Raw genomic sequence first — 20,163 nt, forward strand, 5'->3', positions numbered from 1 at the left:
GAATATAGTGCTCTGAGCATCAGGATCAATTAGAGTCTCTACTCTTAAACTCCAACAAACCCTCCACTCATGCCATAACTTAGTTTACTTTTTCTTTGAGTCCTGGCTTTTTAGGCAATTTTATAAATGCCGTAACTGGTTGCAAGCAGTTAAAACTGATTAACAATGAACTTGTTGAAAGAATATAGTGTCAACTGTCAAAATGAAAAGGAAAGCAAGGGTTGAAGCAACCACAAATTTCCAAGATAATCGATTAGATTGTGAAACTATACAGAGGGTCCCCTGGCTCCTGGCAAAGACCATCGGATTGGCCTACGTTGGATCACAAGCTAAGGGCAGGGCACCTTGATTGACAGTCCCATCAAGGTTGCACACAGTCTTGAAAGGTCAGTCTCACAAATAAAAGCAAGTTACTGTTCCCAGAACAAGAAAGAACAGAAGCAGAGTAGACAAAACAGTACCATTTATTAGGTACAATAACACTCGTTGCATTTTAACTAATAAGTAATTTGGGTAGTTAACCGTACAATAGTGTCCTTCCCTATCAGATTTTATGTTCCACGAGGAGAAGTTACCTATATTATTTGTTCTCTTAATCCACATGCCTAGCCCAGTATACAGCATCTACAAACACTTACGAAATATTTGTTGAAAATTGTTGGAAAACAAGAAATGCCAAGGGTTTGTGGGATACGCTGCATAGACTACCTCTATTTATTTTAGTAACAAATACTTTCAGGTGGCTGAATTGCATATTAAAGTCGAGACTGTTCTTTCCAAAGTTTTCTATTACAAGTTTTGTATTTTAAAAGAAAAGCACCAGACTTCTAGATCATGGCAGGAGCCCACAATCTTGTCTGCATGTTGCCCAAACAACTAATGGTGTACAATTATGTGATGCAAAGAACCAGTCAGCAATTTGAATTTTCATTATGCCTTCAGGGTGTCACAGCCTATGGATCTCTGCAGCCAGGATTTGATAAAGCGACATTTAAGACCTGCTCAAATACCCCCGTCTATAAAACGCCTTGCCCTCCCAAGGAATCCAGCCTTCCTCCCACTCTTCTCTGTGCCACTTTCCCCAGTTCTTAACAAATTGAGTGAGAGTTGTTTGTTTATGTATCTGCCTCTACAGCTAAACTATGAGTCGTGTAACAGAAGAAAGTATGTCAGATTCATCTTTGTATCCCCAGTGCCTATCACAGAACTGGACAAATAGGAAGCATTTATTAAATGTTTGTCGAATCTAAATCACCATCAAGAAAAAAAGTCTTCAACAAAGAAATATAATGAGTTCATAGAAACACCAGTCCAGACTCTAAAGAGAGATTTCATCTTCATTTAAAATAATAAGACCAAAAAAGAAAAGAAAAGAAGGAAAAGGGGGGTGGGACGGAGGGGACAAGGAAGGAAGGAAGGGGAGTTTTAATTCTTTAAATTGTAGAGAAATTTTAAGTTATTTTTCAAGTGAAACCATTCATGGACTGGCCAGAGAAGTATAATATCTCTAAGTGAAATGATGACTAAAGAACGACGAAGAATGCAGAAATTATCCTCTCTAAAATTTCCATTTGTTTCTATCAATCAAGAATTTTAATAAGGAAATTTCAGCAGGAGTCACTAACTCCTCACCAACGTCAGAAATTTAGTTTCACTTTTCAGAAACTTCATGGCCATGCTTGCGAAATCAAAACTGTAATTCATATCTAGACAATACCTAATTATTACTGATTACTAAGAAATAAGTCAACAAAGATATTTTCCTGTTTACATTCTTATCAGACTGTATCAGAACCATCTGTTTTCAAGTTTGTTGTTGCTGGGGATTTTTTTTATCCCAAGGGATAAATACTCCACATTGTTCTCCAAATATATGCATGCAAAAATGCCTCTTGCTGCACAGCTGCAATGTTCACTGAAACATTTGGGTGAGGGGAAAAAAAAACCACATATTCTTCTGAGAGAGAAAATGAAAAGAAAATTTGATATCTCGCCGAATTTACTTACCTTCAAATGAAGCATATGTTGGGGGTCTGTCCCAACTCTAATTACCATCTCCTCCTGTGTATGGGTGACTACTGACTTTGCTAAAAGTATATGTGTAGCTTTATGACATTAAAGTAACTCCAACCTGGAAAGCATAGTAAAAGACTCTATAACATGAGAAAGATTCTGCAATTTTAAAAGAAATAATATGTGACCTCTTTGTTGCATTGTTCATCAGCCCTACTCTCCTGTGATACACACAATAAATTTTCATTCTTTAAAGAGAGTCATAATTGTTCCATTGCCAAAGAAGCCAGAGTAGGAGATTAAAATTGTGGTATTGACAGAGCTGCTACATGGCTTTGGGCAAGCAATTAACCCTTTGGTGTCTCAGTTGTTTCATCTATAAAATAGGGATAAGGATTTTAGCACAGATATGGCACCTGGACTAATTAGTATAATTATCATTATTGATGGGAAAATAATGTTGATCACTGATTTCACATCTCTTGTTAACACCCCCGAATCATTTCTATCTCCTCTACATGGAATCATTTTTTTAAGAAGACTAAAAAAAAAAAAAAAAAAATGAAGACAAAATCCACATATGGAGGCTGGGACAATACAATTACAATTACAATGGTCCATATTCACATAGGCATATATCCATTAAAGTGGATTATCTTTTGATCATTTGTATTTATCACTCGGCGATTTTCTAAACTTAGACTAAATATGCAAACTACAAAGGAGACTTTTCCAGACCCATGCTCAACAGGTAACCTGCACTGCTGCAAAATGCTTTCTAGTTCATTGGTAGGTGACATCATGAAGGTACTGTAGTGGTTTAGGCTTGAACCATAGAATTTAGGGTAATTGAAGTCAAGGAAAAATACACACTGAAGACATTGCTCGTATGCCATCCAATACTCTCCAATTCCTTGTGCATATCTGCCTTGCACGAACCCCAGCTCAAATAGCGAGGGACCAGGATGGACAACAGGGGTACATGAGATGCCAGCTTTATAAGAAAGAGAGGGAGCATCGAAGCTGGGTACAGTAGGGTGTCCTTACACAAGAGCACAGATAATGACCCATGAGTCAATGAGAGAGACGTAAGTTGAGGAAGACAAAAATGGGGATTCCCTCTGTTCTCATGGAGGACTCCTACCTGCTCTTACTATATGTATCTGCTTTAAAAGGAATTACCTGTGCATGTTGGCAAAAGTGGCAACGAACCATTGAGGGAAACATAAAACATAGAAAGTGCCCCAAAGATCAGTACTCAACGTTAGCACCTCTGCATCCCTTTGTGTAGACGCGTGTTGTGTGCAGGTCCAAAACGCCTCCCCATGGCTTCAGATACCAAGGGATTTCTCCCTGCAGAGAATTCTCTTTTCTTGAACTGAGTAGACATCAAGCCTCAAATCTCCGAAGTCGCTGAAGAAACCAGCCTCTCGACAAGCTCTATACTTGCCTCAAAATTACAGGCAACAATTTCCGAATTGAAACACCGAAGCCGCTGCCATTTTCCTATCACCCTCACCTACCATAGGAAACATAACAATTAGCATTTGTAGCAGGATTGAAACTGCTAACACAACTTCTTATGTCCTACACCATTAAACTTGATTAGAAATCCCTTCCCGATTAACATGCATCTCGCGGTCTCGCGCGGGAAGGTTAATAATACCCACCGTCTCCTGCGGGAGGGGGAGGGGGGCGCGGGCCCGGACGGAGGAGCGGCCGAGGCTGCGGGGACGGAATTTCCCGTTGCGTCCACTAGAGGGGGGCTCCGCGGGGAGCACGCCTGAGGCCGCCGCGGCTCCACTCCCTGGCTTGCTCGCCTGCGCTTCAGTTGGTAAGATGAAGCAACATTAGTATTCATCGTTCTCTCCGCTTCACTCTCGTCAGGTTTTAATTTCTAATAAGCCCCTTCACAAATGCCAGAAGTCACTGTTGGCTGGGCCAACGCGTGATGGAGGGGAAAAAAGAGAGTCTCAACCTACGATATTAGACCGCTTAAAATAACATCCCGTCCAATTCTTCTAAGTCAACACTGGGTAAGATAAATACATAACGTGTATTAACAGATCCTAAGTTCAAGACCTTCATACATTATGAAGCAGTCTGTGTGCTGCGGCCGTGGCTGTGGGGTGAGCCGCGCATGTATGTTGGAGGGAAGAGCAGCTACATCACGTAAAATGCATAAAGAAATGTACCTAGCCTTTAGCACACCAGCTGTTTCTGCTTACAGGACTGAGTTATCCATGAAATGCAGGAGGACATTTTGCAGTAAATATCCTACTTGATGGACTTTTTTTAGACCCAGCCACCTATGCAGATTTATATAACTAAGGAAGAAATAGAAATGTACCGATGAAAGACAAACCTTAGATTTTTCCCTGATCAAAATATGTGCTAAGAAAGAAGGCATGGGGAATGAGCCTGTTTGGGTGGACTCTACATAGATGGTAAAGCAAAATATAATACCTTTCTCTATCTGTAATATTGTTCGGTTGTAGCAAACCCTCTTGCTTGTTACAGTACAGTAAATGAGGTGTTTAATTTGGGATTCAATGTAGTCTAGAGTCAAGGTGCAGCAGTTTTATTACAGAAATACAATTTTATTGGAGGCTGAAGATTTAATTTCTACCTTACGTAGAGAGCCATAAACGTCATGCCTACTTTACATTTTGCATAGCATTTGATATATGTAATTTCTGGTTTAATTTTAGAGTTTGAAAAGGTGGTAAAGTCACAATATGTAGATTCAAATTTTCCAGCATTTTAGCCACAAATGCCATTGAAAAACGAGCAATTTTCTGTTTCTTAGTCCTGGATTTGAAATTATTTCTTCCCTCCACTGATTGGATTCTGTACCACATCCTTTCTAGTCCCTCCTAATTAGGTGAACCCCAAAGCCACCCACAGAACACCTTTATGTTAGAGCAAATGCTTTCGTTGTTTAAATTGGTCTACTAGTTGATGTGCTACTTAAAAGTAAGATTATCAGATGATACAGATAGTTTGCCTTCTCTTGTGCTTAATATCTGTCTGGGTCACAGGTTAATGTCTGTTTCGATGGATGCATTTGGGATAAAATAATTTGTAAATGGATTGGAAGGACTGGATCTGAATCAAATAATCAAATGATGTTATCTGGGAAGCTACATCAACATTGAAATCCAAATTTGGGGAATTGTGTCTTTCTCTTTCCTTCAAGCGTATTCAGTACAGGAAGCACACACGCGCACACACACTACATGCTGCCCTTTCATGTTTCCATTTGCATGTCATACCTTCTGATTACCACCAGGTGGAGCCCTTTGTTTATGGACATCTGTCCATTTCCTTTTTCTCCAAGACGCTACCAGATAAATAGCTCCAGAGCTAAAATACTGTTGCAAACACGAAAATTTAACACCCACAGATAAAAAAAAAAAAAGTAAAGCTTTTTCAGGCACTGGTATAATAAACCTTGCCTTAAGAGTCCTATTGCTGCTAGATTTAATAGCTTACACATTTTCCTATTTACAACTTCTACACACCAAACAGCAGAAAATAATACTGTTGTGTGTGCCATAAACAGTGTTGCTGCAGGTCTGTTTTATGTAGCACCATCGTTTTTATAATCTCAAATGTCTAGCAACTGCAGTCAAAAAGCAAAAACAGAAACAAAAACAAAAACAAAACCCTATATGGTACGAGCCTCAGTTTTCTTCAGTCTTAAAAATATACACCTCATTGAGAAGAAAATGTTTTCCTTCAGACAAAAGAGAGGGTAATTCAGCCATAGGTAATAGAGGGCAATGTCACATTCTTCTCTTAGTCAAATTCATCTCTCTTCGATTTGAGATCCAGTTAAGGGTAAGTCAAAATCTATCTTACCTTTGGTTCTATTGAGGAGCTAATCAAAAATGAATACTATTAGCAATGTTCAATTCTTACATTTTTCAATTATTTTAATATTCTTATTTTAAGAAATTAATTAAAGATCTTCTCATGAACAAAAGGCTGTAATATAAAAAAAATTAGAACCCTGATTTGCTGCGGAGTGAGCTCACCTAAACTAGTTTGCCAATGACCTCAACCTTGATCTGGAAAGATCATTTATTCATGAGTAAAACATTCACATTCTCTCCACTAACTCTGTCTTGGATCTTTTCTCAAGGTAGATTACTGTGACGTTGCAGGGTCTATTAATAACATATGCATTTACCAACACGGGAGAGTTACATATTTCACTGAAATATCATTTCTGTTGTATTTTTTATTCTAACCAGGATTTTCTCCCTTTGTTTTATATATATATATATATATATATATAAAATTTTGCTGAAACATCTGCAAAGCTGGGAGTGGAAGGTGAATTTGTGGGTATGCTTTATTGAATCGGTCTCTGGGCCTGAAAATCTGGCTTTTCTATTGGTATCCAAACTGGTTCTGCAGTCTGCCATCAGACGCTAACTGCGAAGGAGCCCTCATACAACAAAATGCTGGAACCACCATTTTGCTGTCCGCTTGCATACAATAAAATGGTGGCACAGAAAACAGTTAACACACTGTGCCCACGAGAGTTGTCTTTGAAAGTATTCTACTCTCTGATCCAAATATAGAGCTGCTTTTTAAAATATTGTTACCAAGGGACTAAAGGTATTCATTTTTCTTTAATATATAGAAACTGTGTGTGTGTGTGTGTGTGTGTGTGTGTGTGTGTGTGTGTGTGTGTGAAATGCTGAAAGAATCGGGCCGTATACATTCAACCAAAGGATAGAAAGAACTGGTCGAAAATAAACACTCAAGCTCAGAGGGAAAGCATACCCAAATCAAAAGCGCAGATCCTGAAATTGCTTCTAACAGTTCATGAAAGCCGTGTGGTAAATTTGGCCTTGATGACTCCTTTCATTTCAGGATTCACTTCGTGCAGTTCGGAGGTAGGAAATTTAAGAGAGTTTTTTTGTTTTTCCTCTTCTTTTTTTTTTAAGTAAATACCCTGTAAAAATTAAAAGTAAGCCCACATTTGACCCTCCCCTGGGAACCACACACTCATTTTTTATAGGAAGTAAAAAAAAAAAAGTCCCATCGTCCTCTCCTCTTCCATTTCTTCTGCTCTTATTTTTAGTCATTAAAAATGCTGCCTTGACTTTAAGTGTGGAAATTCTCATTTTTCTGCAGGGCTTCAGACTCACATAGACTCCTTGGGGACATAGTGAGGAGCTAACCAACTGCACATGGGAAATGAGAATTTTCGTGGTTAGGAAAACTGCAGCGTATGGTAATTTTCCACATGGAGTACAAGTCAGGAGTGACTTTTTGCTTTTGAACATAATGACTACTTGAGCACTTTGTATAGAGTTGTAGGTTCGAATTTGAACATTTGAACACATTACAAGGTCTTAAAAATTTTAACTTGACCTCTTTTATAAACGTTTTCACTATTTTCAAGTGCATAACAAATAAGTTAGAACAGGATATGCTCCCTTCTCCCCCCGCCCCTGACAGAATTATAAAAGGCTTCTGTCTGTAAATGAGAAATAGCCCTAGAGGACCCACCAGCAGGTTATGCAGTATGTGACATAGACCACCAGGGGCTGAAATGAAACCACTAATACTTTTTTCATAGGATCATTAGCTAGAGTTAAACAAGGTGTCAAAGTGAAAAGATGGGGAGGTTGACCTGGCTCGTTATATTTGCATGCCTTCACTTTAATTATTTTTTGCATTAAAATGAAGCACTAATATTCAATTTTATAATTCAAACATGCTGTTACCCAAATACAATACATTACTTTTCATATTTTTAAACGATTCGTAATGCATAATTTTTTGGTTACTATTTACAGCTGGTTTTCAATAGATACTAACAATCTTGTGAGTGATGCAATTTACATTTAAGGCTAAGGAGAGGTAGTCAAATTTTTCCCTGGTGTACTTTATGAGATAAAATTAATTGATTTGTTTTGAAGTTTAGGTCTCAAAATCTGCCTCCAACCAAGATGAGTGGTAGGTCTAGGGCTCGCAGAGTGAGTTTGCATGGGTTCTTGACCTTGTGCTGACAATCTTCGGGAAGAATGCGTTCTCTTTATAATAGCTGCTTTACAATCTGGGAGACATTGCTAGACTTTTACATGCACTGATATTAGTTGCCCTGTGTACCTTAAGTAAAGCCAAGCCAATAAGAAATAAATGTCAGGTTGGTAACCCTCAAGCAGATATCAGAAGAAGGAGTATGTGATTGTTTAGTCCAGAAATTAAGTTTCGTGTTTTTAATTGGCGTCATATCCTGTCCTAAGTCTATAGAGCTTATATCAAAGGCACCCATATTAAACTGGAAAAGAAATATGATAACAACTCCTTTCATTCCCCCACAGGCTCAAATGTTTGTATGCTCAACCCTAATTTTTGTTAGGACACTTTCAGGCAAAGACAACAGGAAATAGTAAACATGGCAACACCATGCACATAATTTTCGAAGGCACTGTTTGTCTCCGTGTGCAGAGTGAGTTGTTCAAGCTGCGGAGGAAACTATTGTTATCATTAAACCCAGTGCGACGAAAACAGCCACCCTTCCAGCAACATAGATACCCTCTTCATTTCATAAATCTTGTTCCCAACTAGACTAAAGCCAGGAATCAACTTGGCCTCTCACATCAATGGCTTGAAACTGTTGTATCCCAGTACTGTGTTCAAAGGGAATCAGGAGTATCCAACAACAACTTCGGGGGCAGGGATGCAATTCTAACTGACAGCCAGATGTCTGGCCTGGCTGCTAGAAAACCCATCAAGACTGCAGATGGTCTTGAGACCTCTGCATCCAAACAGCAAGTCCCAATGAATGATATACAGATAAACAACAATACCACAAATCATCAACACGAACCAAAAAAGTTGCGGGCACTGACCAAGATTTCAGATGTCAAGAGTTGGCCAACTTCTCTCCCTTCTCTCCTCCCCCACGCCTGCCCCCTCTTCCAAACAAAAAGCTTGTTAGTGGTTGAGGGCCCAGCAGGAAATGTTTTCACACCCAGTGCCAAACGCTAATCCTTCGCTGAAGCCTTTAATATATTTAAATGTTTAGATTAAGGAGGCAAAAAGGATTCCAGTAGAAATGACACTACCTGTAGAATATGGAGAATTCATAATTTGGTTAAATCTATGTTACGTTTATTGGACTTCCTCTTCAATTAAGGATTACCTTAAAGGAGCATACTGAAATTCAAAGAGAAAGGGAATTCGTTTTAATTATCCTTTATGCAATTACCAGCATGAAACTTTTTGTTCCTTCAACACGTGCTTCAGGGACAAAATACGAGTAAATTCTCTTAGTAAATTATACAATATTTCTTAACCTATCTAAATACACATATTTCTTTATTTCTTCATTTTCACTGACTCCACGTTGCATTGTCTAGAAATACTTCTCTTCGTCTGACTAGACTTGATGTGTCTTTGTGATTCACAAACTATTACAAATATCAAACCGTTCTCATCCAAATAGGGACAAAGGATTCTGGGGAAAACCCAGTAAAGTTGTCTTATTTTGTAAGATGGTTTGAATTTTTAGTTAACTTGATGGTATCAAACATTAGCAAAAACAACAGAACTATATTCCCGTATTTATTCTTTTAGTAAGTATTGGTGGACTTTTCAATGCTATGAACTATTTTGCAGTTTTCCTGGTGTCTCTTAGAGTCACTAAAAATATGTCTTTTCAAGCAAATTCCTTCTTATGAAGTTTTTGCAAAGCTGTTTAGGTTTACTATTTCAGATCCATTTCCCTCTTGTGACATTCTTCACTAGGGCTCTAGTGCAGACTCCTGGGGTTGTCTGTCCCAAACCCATCTTGAAACTCAGCTTTCTCAATAAAAATGTCAAAACTGGAGGCTTTTCCAAGTAGCTGCTCTGAAGACAGAGCCCTTTCTGCCCAGCCAGCCTGGGCCGTCTCTTCAGTCTCCATCAGAGACCTGCTTCATGCGGACACACAGAGCAGCTCTCCAAACAGGGAAGCATCGTATGCCCTTTTCCGGAAACAACACTTACAGAAATGTGCTGACCAAGAACAAAACAGCAGGGGTGAGAGAAGTGGCCAAAGCACTCACAACATCTTAACAAGTGCTAATTGAATGTCTTTCTTAAAAATATGGCTTAAGAAAGCCAAATACAATAACTTCTTACAGATGGTTTTAGGAACTAACAAGACCCATAGGAAATGGTGCAGTCATTAAGATTAGTATCCCCAAAGTCTCCTACAACCATTAGTGACTGGGGGTGCTGTGCACTTTAGGAAGAAATGATGAGAATCTGTCTGAAGTGAAGTGGTTCTCCCCCACCCCCATTTGTCTCCGAAGGGAACTTTGCATCTGTTTTAGTGCATTACACAGTCAATTACTGAAACAGCTAGTCAATCGAATATAAAGAGAGTATGAGCAGCCTTGAAATCTATTTTTCTGGTGGGGTACAAAGACATCATGAAAAAGGACTGTGAACACCAAGAAGGCAGGAACTGTGTTCTGACATATCAGTGCCTCCCGCTCCAATGCAGAGTGGGCATTGATAACTGTTCATTCATTTATTGAACAAATATTCCTTCAGTGGCTACCCTATGCCAGGCATGGGCTAAGTTTTGGAGCTAAAGTAAACGAGAAGACAGACAAGACACCTATCTTTTAGAATCAATAGCCTATGTGAAGATGTTTGTTCAAGGAATGGATGGAGGGATAAATGATCTAATAAGAGTGTTTCCCAGACACAATTCTGACTTTCCTTTAGGATAAGAGCCTTGGCTGAGCTCATTCAAAGAAATGTAGAACCAGATTCCCAAGAGACAAGGCTCAAGACAAACCCAGTGGTGGCAGTGATTAGCCTCAGTGTGGCCTTGAAAGTAGATGCTTCCTTGGCAATCTGAGTTTCAGATGAAGGAGCCGCCAGAGTTAAATGAAGTTTGAAAGATCCCAGACCCTGTTCAAGATCACTATTAGCACTAGCATTCTTCAGAGGATCTGAAGAAGTCCTTCAGGTAATAAGGAAAAAGGTAGACCTAATAGTTAAAAAAAAATTACCTTCAAAATAAAACTAGGGGCGCCTGGGTGGCTCAGTTGTTAAGCGTCTACCTTCGGCTCAGGTCATGATCCCAGGGTCCTGGGATCGAGCCCCGCATCGGGCTCCCTGCTCCACCGGAGGCCTGCTTCTCCCTGTCCACTCCCCCTGCTTGTGTTCCCTCTCTCTCTGTGTCTCTCTCTGTCAAAAAATAAATAAAATCTTAAAATAAATAAATAAATAAAACTAAAAGACCAAAATGTAACTATATGTCTGACTCGATGATGAAGACATGACCTCTCATGTCTAGTTGTTTGCTTAATCCCCCTCTGGAAGATATGTCTTGCTGGCCCCAAACTGCCTTTCATTCCGGCAGGCTTCTTGATCTCTTTGTTGTTGTTGTTGTTGTTGTTGTTGTTGTTGTTGTTTTTCTCTTCCCATTTGCCATTATTTAACTGCTTAATGCTAATGTTCTATAGCTTGTCTGTATTCCTGATGCAACCTGGGGTCCGGCAGCAAAGTGACTGTTAGAACCCGTAAGAGCGGACGTCCTGGAGACTGCCACACTTGTTCTCTCCAGGGGAGGTGGGTTCTGTCACAGAAAGCATCAGGTAAAGCTTGTCGGTGGGAAACAATGAGTCTATCTAGCCAGGCCCTTGGGGAGGTGGGGGGAGGGATTCAGGGGGAAAAATATCCTGCCTGGATGTTTTCCATAGAAGAATTAGTTAACTGAATTTTTCTTTTCCAGCTGGCTGCTTTGCAGTATAATGAAAAGGAACTTCCAAGTCCTTGGGCTGATGGGCTGGTACCTGACCCATAGAAACACCTGTGCCATGTCACTCTGTTTGTCCACATGACTTACCAGCTACCACCAGTACCACCCTTCATAAAAAAAGAATCACCCCTGCAATCAAGGGGAGAAAATAAACTTGCTTTGGATGTGGTGTGATTCTTGTCATACACTCACCAACAAACATTTACTAAGAAACTCTTCAGTGCCATTTGCTGACCAGCTCTATACGAGCAAGTTGGTAGGAAAAAGTGCTGCTAAAGAAGTTAAGGGAAAAAGTTAAAATTGTAGCATTACGGATGTCATCTTCAGCCTCGGGGACAGAGCTGGGGAAGAAGGTGCTGCTTCGGGTGGCTACCACCCACAAGGTGATTGATCGTTGCCAGACTGCACTGCACTCAATTCCTTACATTCATTTTGTTATTTAATGACCACAACAAATCTGTTAAGTAGGACTCATTATTCTCGTTTTACAGATGAAGAAACCGAGGCTCATAGAGGTTCAGTAGCATCTAGTAAATGGTGGCATGTGGATTCCAGTTCCAGTCCTCTCCGTCCAAAGCCCACAGGACAGTACTGCTTCTCTCCTATGGCCGACTTGCTCGTATTTGAGGCCATTTACTATTTAAGTCAAAAATCTAGGTGACTGTCATATCACATGTGAGGGTTGAGTGAATATTTTTGAAAACAGATCTGGAAGCTCTGTAAGGGAATTTTTTACATGCATATTTAAATGCAACGTTCACATGTATGTCCAAACATGTTAGTAACATTGTATGAGCTCCAAATCTCCTTCTTCGTGTCATCTTTTACATCAGACCTCTCCAGAGGTGCCACAGATGTCATGTTTCAGATCCAAAAGGCGTTGCCCTTGAGGGCATTATGCTAAGTGAAATAAGCCAGACAAAGAAAGACAAATGCAGTACAATCTCACTTACATGTGGAATCTTAAAAAATCAGACTCATGGAAACAGGGATCAGATTTGTAGCTGCTGGGGGTGGGGGAGACTTAGGTGAAGGTGGTCAAATGGTACAAACTTCCAGTTATAAAGATAAATAAGTCCCGGGGATGTCATGTACAACGTGATGGCTGTGGTTAACAATACTGTACTGGATATTTGAGAGTTGCTAAGAGAGTATATTCTACAAGTTCTCATCACATGTGAGAACTATGTGATTGGATGGGGGACCCTATGGGAGGTGATGAATATTAACTAATCTTATTGTGATAATCATTTTGCAATAGTTACAAGTATTGAATCATTCTGTTGTACACCTTAAACATATACAATGTTGTATGTCAGTTACATATCAACAAAACTGGGAGGGGGGAGGTGTTGCCTTTTCCTCCCCCAGATAGCACAGTTTTGCGTATGGTCCTATGGCAGCTGGTGACAATCAAGGAGCCCACAGATGTGATGCCTGTCAGGAATGTCCCTCCGAGGTCTGAGGCGCTGGCAGGGAAGAGGAAAGAGTGGCGGAGAAAAGGCAAAGCTAGCAAAGCATAGGGAGAAGCAAGGGAGAAAGAGAGAAAACTGCTCTCCAGTCTTCCTCTCATGTCCCTGTCGCCAGCATGGTGGTCACCTCACAAACAGCCAGCCATGGGTCACCGTCTTCCAGTTGGCCTCCCCCACCATGGGTGGCTTTCGGAAATGAGCAAAAGAGGCGTGTGCGGGCAGAAGACCCAGAAATCTTGGCTTGTCATCTGAAACTTATGAACCCACACAAACCATGAGCCTCTCTGGCTCTGTTTCCTCATCTGTTAAAATAAAATAACAAGGTGCATTGCACCCAATATTGAACATCTAATGAGACTGTGCATTTTCCATAGTTTTATTACGTTATACGTGACATATGATAAACTAGACGTATTTAAGAGAGAGTGCATCTAAGAGAGCATCTGTAAACCGGAGAGGTTTCGCCTGCATTGGGCTTAGAGTCCCCAGTAGTACCTGAATTTTTGAAGCCATTTCTGCCTGATTTTTAAAAGCCTTCCTACCTGGGCTGCACCTTACCTGGTCAACCTCATTTCTCACCACTTCCTGATACAGTCACTCTGGTACAGTAAGACCAGCCTTCTTCATTTGACATGCCTTCAGCTGGCTTTTCCCTGGAACACCAACGTGACCTGCAAGTTCCCAGCACTCGTGTGCCAGCACCTGGGTCCTCCTGCATTCATTCAGCCCCTGACTGAACGCACAGCGCATCCCCAGAGCTTGGAAGGGGATGCGTATGTGTTCCAAGCTCTGGGGATGCTTCTGTGAGCAAGCAAGACAAGTTCAAGGACCTCCAAGGGAGCTCTCGGTAGTCTCCCTGGGGTTCTCTTGCCACAGTCATCCTTCCCTAGGCAAGTTCTCCCAGCTTCTGGTTCCCTCTCCTCTAGGAAACCTGTCTGGATTCCTATTGACTAATGGGCCTGTCCCTCTTTTATTCCTACAGCGCTTGTAGGCTGTCTCATACGATTTGATGTATGTCGTTTTATTTGGTAAAATTCTCACAGATGAGAGCACTACCCAGGAATCTATTTCTCCACATCCTCATAAGGAACACTAGACACATGAAATGCTTATTGATTTCAGAAGAGTGCATCAGAAAGGCAGGGCATGTGCGAGAAACTTTCTGAAAGAACAGGAGCCCCCCCCTCCCATCACCCCTCTGTGTCACCTGCTCCACGGGCTGGTTGGCTCCTTTGGAAGGGCAGCACTAGTGAGGACAGCTGATTCACGGCTTGTCCAAAGCCAACCACAGGGAAGCCATGCTCAAGGACATGTTCCTGTCCCTAGCGAAAGAGGAAAGACGAGTGTCTCCTAGCAACCAGATTCCAGTGGCTTCCTGGCCTCAGGAGCCTGCCCCTGCTCACTGCTTTGTTGCCTCAGGTTTTGCATTTTGGCGTCGCTGATCATTGCATTCATTCTAGCTTCCAAAACTCTAGGAAGAACGTCTGATCCACAAGCTAGCTGACTAGATTAGCTCTGAGAACCATTTCATTCATAACATCCTTTTGGTAATCATATAACTTTCATGGAACAGAATGTGTGGTCTTAGCTTAAGAAGGGTGAATACATTTTTTAAAGCTTTTATTTATATCAGAGCAGCTGGTTTGAAAGATACATAAAAAAGAAAAAGCATACATTCTTTCCATCCAATAATCAAAAAGTACTCAGACATTTTCAAAAAAGATACACTATCATTCAAAACCTGTTATAGCAATAAACTTTAACTTGGCAAATTCACAGATGCAGAAAGAAAGGCAAGACAAATTTGAAGAAAATGACTCAAGGTCCTTAAAAGTTTTGATGGCTTAAAATTATGTCTGCTGCAGTATGGCCTCAGCCGCAATTCTTTCAACGTTCTTTCTAGAGATTTCCAGCCTCAGCTCTATTGTATGTAGGGCTACAGTTTTAAACTAGTAGGATTGAATTTCGCAACTGATATTGCCTTTTTAGTTTTCTCTTGTTCTAATAGAATATTCATCAAGACACAGCAAGTTACTCATTCATTTAAAAAAAATTATTCAGACTTCCTAGTGACGAGCTCTAAAACAACTCTAAATATGGCCTTAACTCCCCAAGCCCCATAAAGGTGAGTTAAAATTTGGACTACTCTTCTTCAAAAACAACAACTCAGAGACTGAAAGGTGAATGAGGTGCCTGAATCATGTGCCAAGAGGACTGATAAACCCAGAGGTCTTCCCCAGCAAAACCCAAACCACTGCTGCTTGGCATTGCCCTTGATTTGCAAGCAGCAAACTCAGGCTTACAGAGCCCACTGCTGCATTCATATAGCGAGCTTGGGCTCTGTCAGGTTATGAGTCCTTTGGAGGCGTCTCTCCATTTCCTCTCCCTTCCCTTCCCCTTCTCCCAGCAATAAGAATTACAAAGTCTTGAGTCAAAGATTAATTCTATTTTGATGGTGGTGGAGTCTCACCAGACCTCTTGAGAAGAAAACTCTCAAGTTTACCAGCTAGCTGCCATTGCCTTGCATTTTTCCATCATCCGCTTTAGAAATCTATCTTTGGATGGATTTTTACTGAAGCCGTGTTGAATATTCCCTAGACCAACTTATAAGCTCTTGGATGTGCTCTTTTGGGGTTCTGTGCACATTTGTTTTAAGGGTGCAGAATTAATTGTGTGGTTAAAGCAATGCATCCTTGCATCATCCTTGACTTGCTCATTAAGTGACTTTATATGTGGATCGAGGCTTTTCTTATTGCCTCAGGTAGTTCTTCGTTCCCTGAAATTGTCAGGACACGCACCAATTATCTTCGGAGGATGAATATCTTCAAAGCCCATGAAGAACTTTTGGTGAAAAGGAAAACCTACTCTGCCCCCACCCCTTGTCTGAGTTCTGCTTTCTTGCCCTTTTACCCCCATGCAACTCCATTCATGTGCTGTGTTAGCAGCAGTTCAGGTAAATTTAGCATCATCATGGCTTTTCAAAGGCGGGGGGTGGGGAAGTAACCCTGACTTCCCTGCAGGCCCTTTTTAAACATCTACTTGTCGTTATGGAATGAGCTGGGGACAGGCTCTGGGAGGCAGGCCCGTGTCTCACTCCCCTGAGCCCAGCATTCAAATCTCTGCACAAGGCACAGATGATTCAAGGCTGGGTTTCAGCCTTAATCATTTCCATTTTCACCATGGTTTACACCACAGTTGTGAACGACCAAATTGATAAGGGGCTCTATAATGCCAAACAGATTGGGAGGCAGTGTAGGATAGTGGTTGACTAACTGCCTAGCTTTTGCATTCCCCTAGACCTGGGTTAGACATCCAGATCTGTCATTTACTGGCTGTGTGACCTTGGGAAAGTCCCTTGACTTCTCTGAGCTTCATTTTTCCTTACCCGTGAAACAGAGATTGATAACTACCTGTATGGAGGTCAGTGAGAGGAGGCAGTAAAACAATATATCCAAGAATTTAATTTAGCACAGTGCCTGCGATTGCTATTTACTAAATAATAGATTATACTAGAGAGTGCTTTGATATGTATTGGTATATTAGCTTATGTTACCAGTTTTCTGTTACTTCCATACAAAGCACTGCGCTGAGTATAGGGCTTCCACCCACCCCCCAAATTTGAACCCTCCCTTTCCCCCAAAACTATAACCTAATTGCTAATTGAGAAACAATATAGAAACCCACAGGAAGAGTAAAAGAGAAGTTCCTGGAGTGCTGTCCATTCTCAGTAGCGTCAAGTCTAGATCTGAGGCTGATGCATGTGTCCTCATCGGTCCCACCTGAACAACCAGAGCATGAAACAGCCTCAACCCTTATCCAGCAAGTATTTATTGACATCTACTACGTGCCAGGCATGTGCTAGGTGATGGATACATCAGTCTTCCTGAGGTTTTAAGTAGCATTCAGGGTCTGTTTTCAATATTTCGTTTAAATTAACTCTTTTAACCCTTCCACCCTTCAAAAGTGGGGGGGAGCTACTAGCATTAGTCCCATTTTACAGATGAGGAAACTAAGCCTAGAGAGGTAATTTGTCCAAGGCCACACAAGTAATAGGCAGAATTGGATCAGGACCGAGCAAAGTGGGAGTAGGGGCTCTCCTCATAATCCCCATCCTTACTGCTGACTGCGCTTGATCATCTGAGGGGCCAATTTCATGCCTCTGGCCTGGTTTGTTTACTCCTCTTTTTGCTGATAGGATTGGGGCTTCACTCTTTCCTTTCCTCTCCCCTCAGAATACCTCAGAAGGGGCTATAAAATCCCCACGGTCACTAGTTAGACCAAGCTGGGTGTCATCAGTTATCACGTTCAAGGCAATCTTTTGCTCTTTTGCATAAGAATTATAAACATACTTTGATGAATTAAAAATATCTACCCTAGGGGAGGTTTATTTCATAATCAAATAAAACAGATTTCTAATTTGAAGGATATGACAGCCTTTGAAGTATTATTTAAATTGTCCTAGACACAAATTACTTATAAAATTGAACTGTCACTTTATAGCAGAGTTAAAATTAATACGCTCCTCTTGATTCTGGCACGTGGGCATAAACTCCCTTATGTAAAAAGCTCTGAAATTTGGAGGGCTAAAATCTGCACCCTTTTCTCTGGTTGCTCTTGTGTCTGCTGGTAAAAGGCAAAGAATACAAACCATCAATAACAACCAGAGTGAAGGAAGAATGTTTACTCAGAGCCAAATGCCACTTTCTTTCCGAGTTCTTCAGCTATGGTTAAAAAAAAAAAAAATCACTAAAAAAAAAAAAGGAAGAAAAAAGGTCTCCTATTTGCAAATGGAAAACACTGTAAAAAGAGAAAAATGGCTACCCCCATAGTCTCAGGATATAAATTTTTCTTAAGGGATGGGTGCTATCCTCATACGCTCTTTGCAGAACCTAGACCATCCTGCACACGCAGTAGACCAGGCACTAAGTTTCATCTATGGTTAGCAAATGACATACAAAGAACAAAATTGCTCCCTTGAAGTTGAAATCAAAGAGCCCTGGTGAGCAGCCATACATCGGAACGGGAGGGTACACACATGTGTGTGATGGAGGCAATCCAGAGAGAGGGGCACGCTTCCCAGGGGTTGTTTTAAACAATGACAGACTGCAAAATCTGAATGTGATGTGTTGCAACATGAAACACACACACACACACACACGCACGCACGCACATGCACATGCTTGTGAAAAATATCACCAAAGTCCCTCAGAGCCAAAGTTTAGAAGAACACGTGCTCTGGACATAGCAACAGTAATTCCAAAAATCACTCCATTTATGATTCCATTCCTCATCTCTTTGGTCACTTTGGCACACTATTCAGAAAATAACAGAAAGAGAAATATGAAGCTGGAGACAGAAAATTTAATTAGAAAACAAAACCACCCACCTTGCTTTCAGGGTCAGGAAGTACAATGGCCTTCTTTTGCAGCAAGAATGAACTTAACACCAGCGTGTTAAATGATCATGTATATATTTAAAAGAAAAGGAAATGGTTCTTAAAAAAGAGAGAGAGCTGCAATATCTCAGTCCTCATAGCAAGTGTTACCAAAAGTAAAAGTAAATAAATAAAATAATAAAATAAAAGCAGCATACTTTGGTTCTTTGGCACAAGGCAGAAAGGGGAGTCCTTAAGTTACTATTCCCCTGTTTTGCGAAACAAAACAAAAAGCCAGAGCAAAAGGTGGCTGTTTGGCAGGAGGGGAAGGACCTTAAAAACACCTCGTGCCCTCCCGGGTCCCTCCCAGCGCCTTCTCTCCGTAAGGGCTGTAGAAGCCGCAAAGATCTACACCAATGTCACCAGCGGCTGCTTAAATGCCACAAAAGTACACTTAGAAATGAGAGGAAAGTGACTGACACGGATATGCTGAGCCAGCCCCACTGCCACTAGGACAGCCTTAAATGCCCACACAAGGAGAATAAAAAGAAAAGCACATTTTGCAATAGAATAAATTTTTTTTTTTTTTTTTTTATTGAGACCGCGGAAAGTCACATGACCCTGCATGTAGCCTTTTAGGAAAGCAACCGAAATGGTAAAGCAAGGCGCGGGGGCTGCCTCCTTCCTCCCGCCGCCGCCTCTCAGCCCGTCCCGCCGCGTGTCCGCATTCTTCTGGGCGCATCTGTGGAGCTATTAAGTGGGATAATCCCTCTGGCCTTTGATACATTTCTGGACATGATTATTTCATTACTCGCAGTATATCAGTAGGATCATAATAAAAAGGACTTCTGACAACCTGCCAAGAGTTTTGTGGCCTTGTAAACACAAAAGTGCTCTAATAAAATTTTATTAAGTGTTAAAAAGTCATAAAAAGTGAAATAACATAAACTACAAAATTTACTGTCCTCAGCAAATGCTGAAAATATCGTCCACAGTAAAATTAAATTAGCATGTAATAGACAGAGGAGCAGTGTGGAGTGGATTTAAAAGAGGATCCAGGGAAAATGACACTGTAACCCAATCTGGGTCACGGGGATTTAATTCGGATTCTTCTGCCTAAATGTGAATAAATGTGCTGATTACAGACAAGAGCTCCGGGGTTACTGGAGTCTCACACATTGTCAATACTTTGGGAGAAATAATATATTGCAGATTGTACTGAGCTCGGAGCCGGAGCAAGCGCGGCGGGGAGCGGCCGAGGGGCCGGGCGTCCACTAGGGCGCGCTGCGAGACCGGGAATGCCCGCCACGCGCCCACGCGGCCGCGCCGCCCCAGCCGCGCGCACACGCTCTGCCCTCGCCCCCCTCCAAATCATATTTACAGTTCCTTTTTTTTTTTTTCCTTTTCCCCCCTTTCCTGTGACATTTTCTCCAAATCGGAAAGTCGAGTGTAAGTCGAGCTTCGCCGCAGGCGGCCCTAGGTCTCCGCTTTCAGACTCGGGGTCCCGGAGTGGGGCG

General features: G+C 41.2%; 1 long non-coding RNA gene across 1 annotated transcript; it reads left to right on the forward strand.

Annotated features, from left to right (window-relative positions):
• Positions 1 to 6,854: 6,854 nt before the first annotated feature.
• LOC141374720 (uncharacterized) lies at positions 6,855 to 11,953 on the forward strand. The gene is made up of 4 exons (XR_012381826.1): positions 6,855 to 6,923; positions 7,165 to 7,264; positions 11,505 to 11,610; positions 11,774 to 11,953. It is a non-coding gene; the product is annotated as an uncharacterized lncRNA (long non-coding RNA).
• The last annotated feature ends 8,210 nt before the right edge of the window (positions 11,954 to 20,163 follow it).

The sequence above is a fragment of the Callorhinus ursinus genome, unplaced genomic scaffold (genome assembly GCF_003265705.2).
Source record: "Callorhinus ursinus isolate GAN/ISIS: 27379988/994484 unplaced genomic scaffold, GSC_fseal_2.0 scaffold2, whole genome shotgun sequence".
NCBI lineage: Eukaryota > Metazoa > Chordata > Mammalia > Carnivora > Otariidae > Callorhinus > Callorhinus ursinus.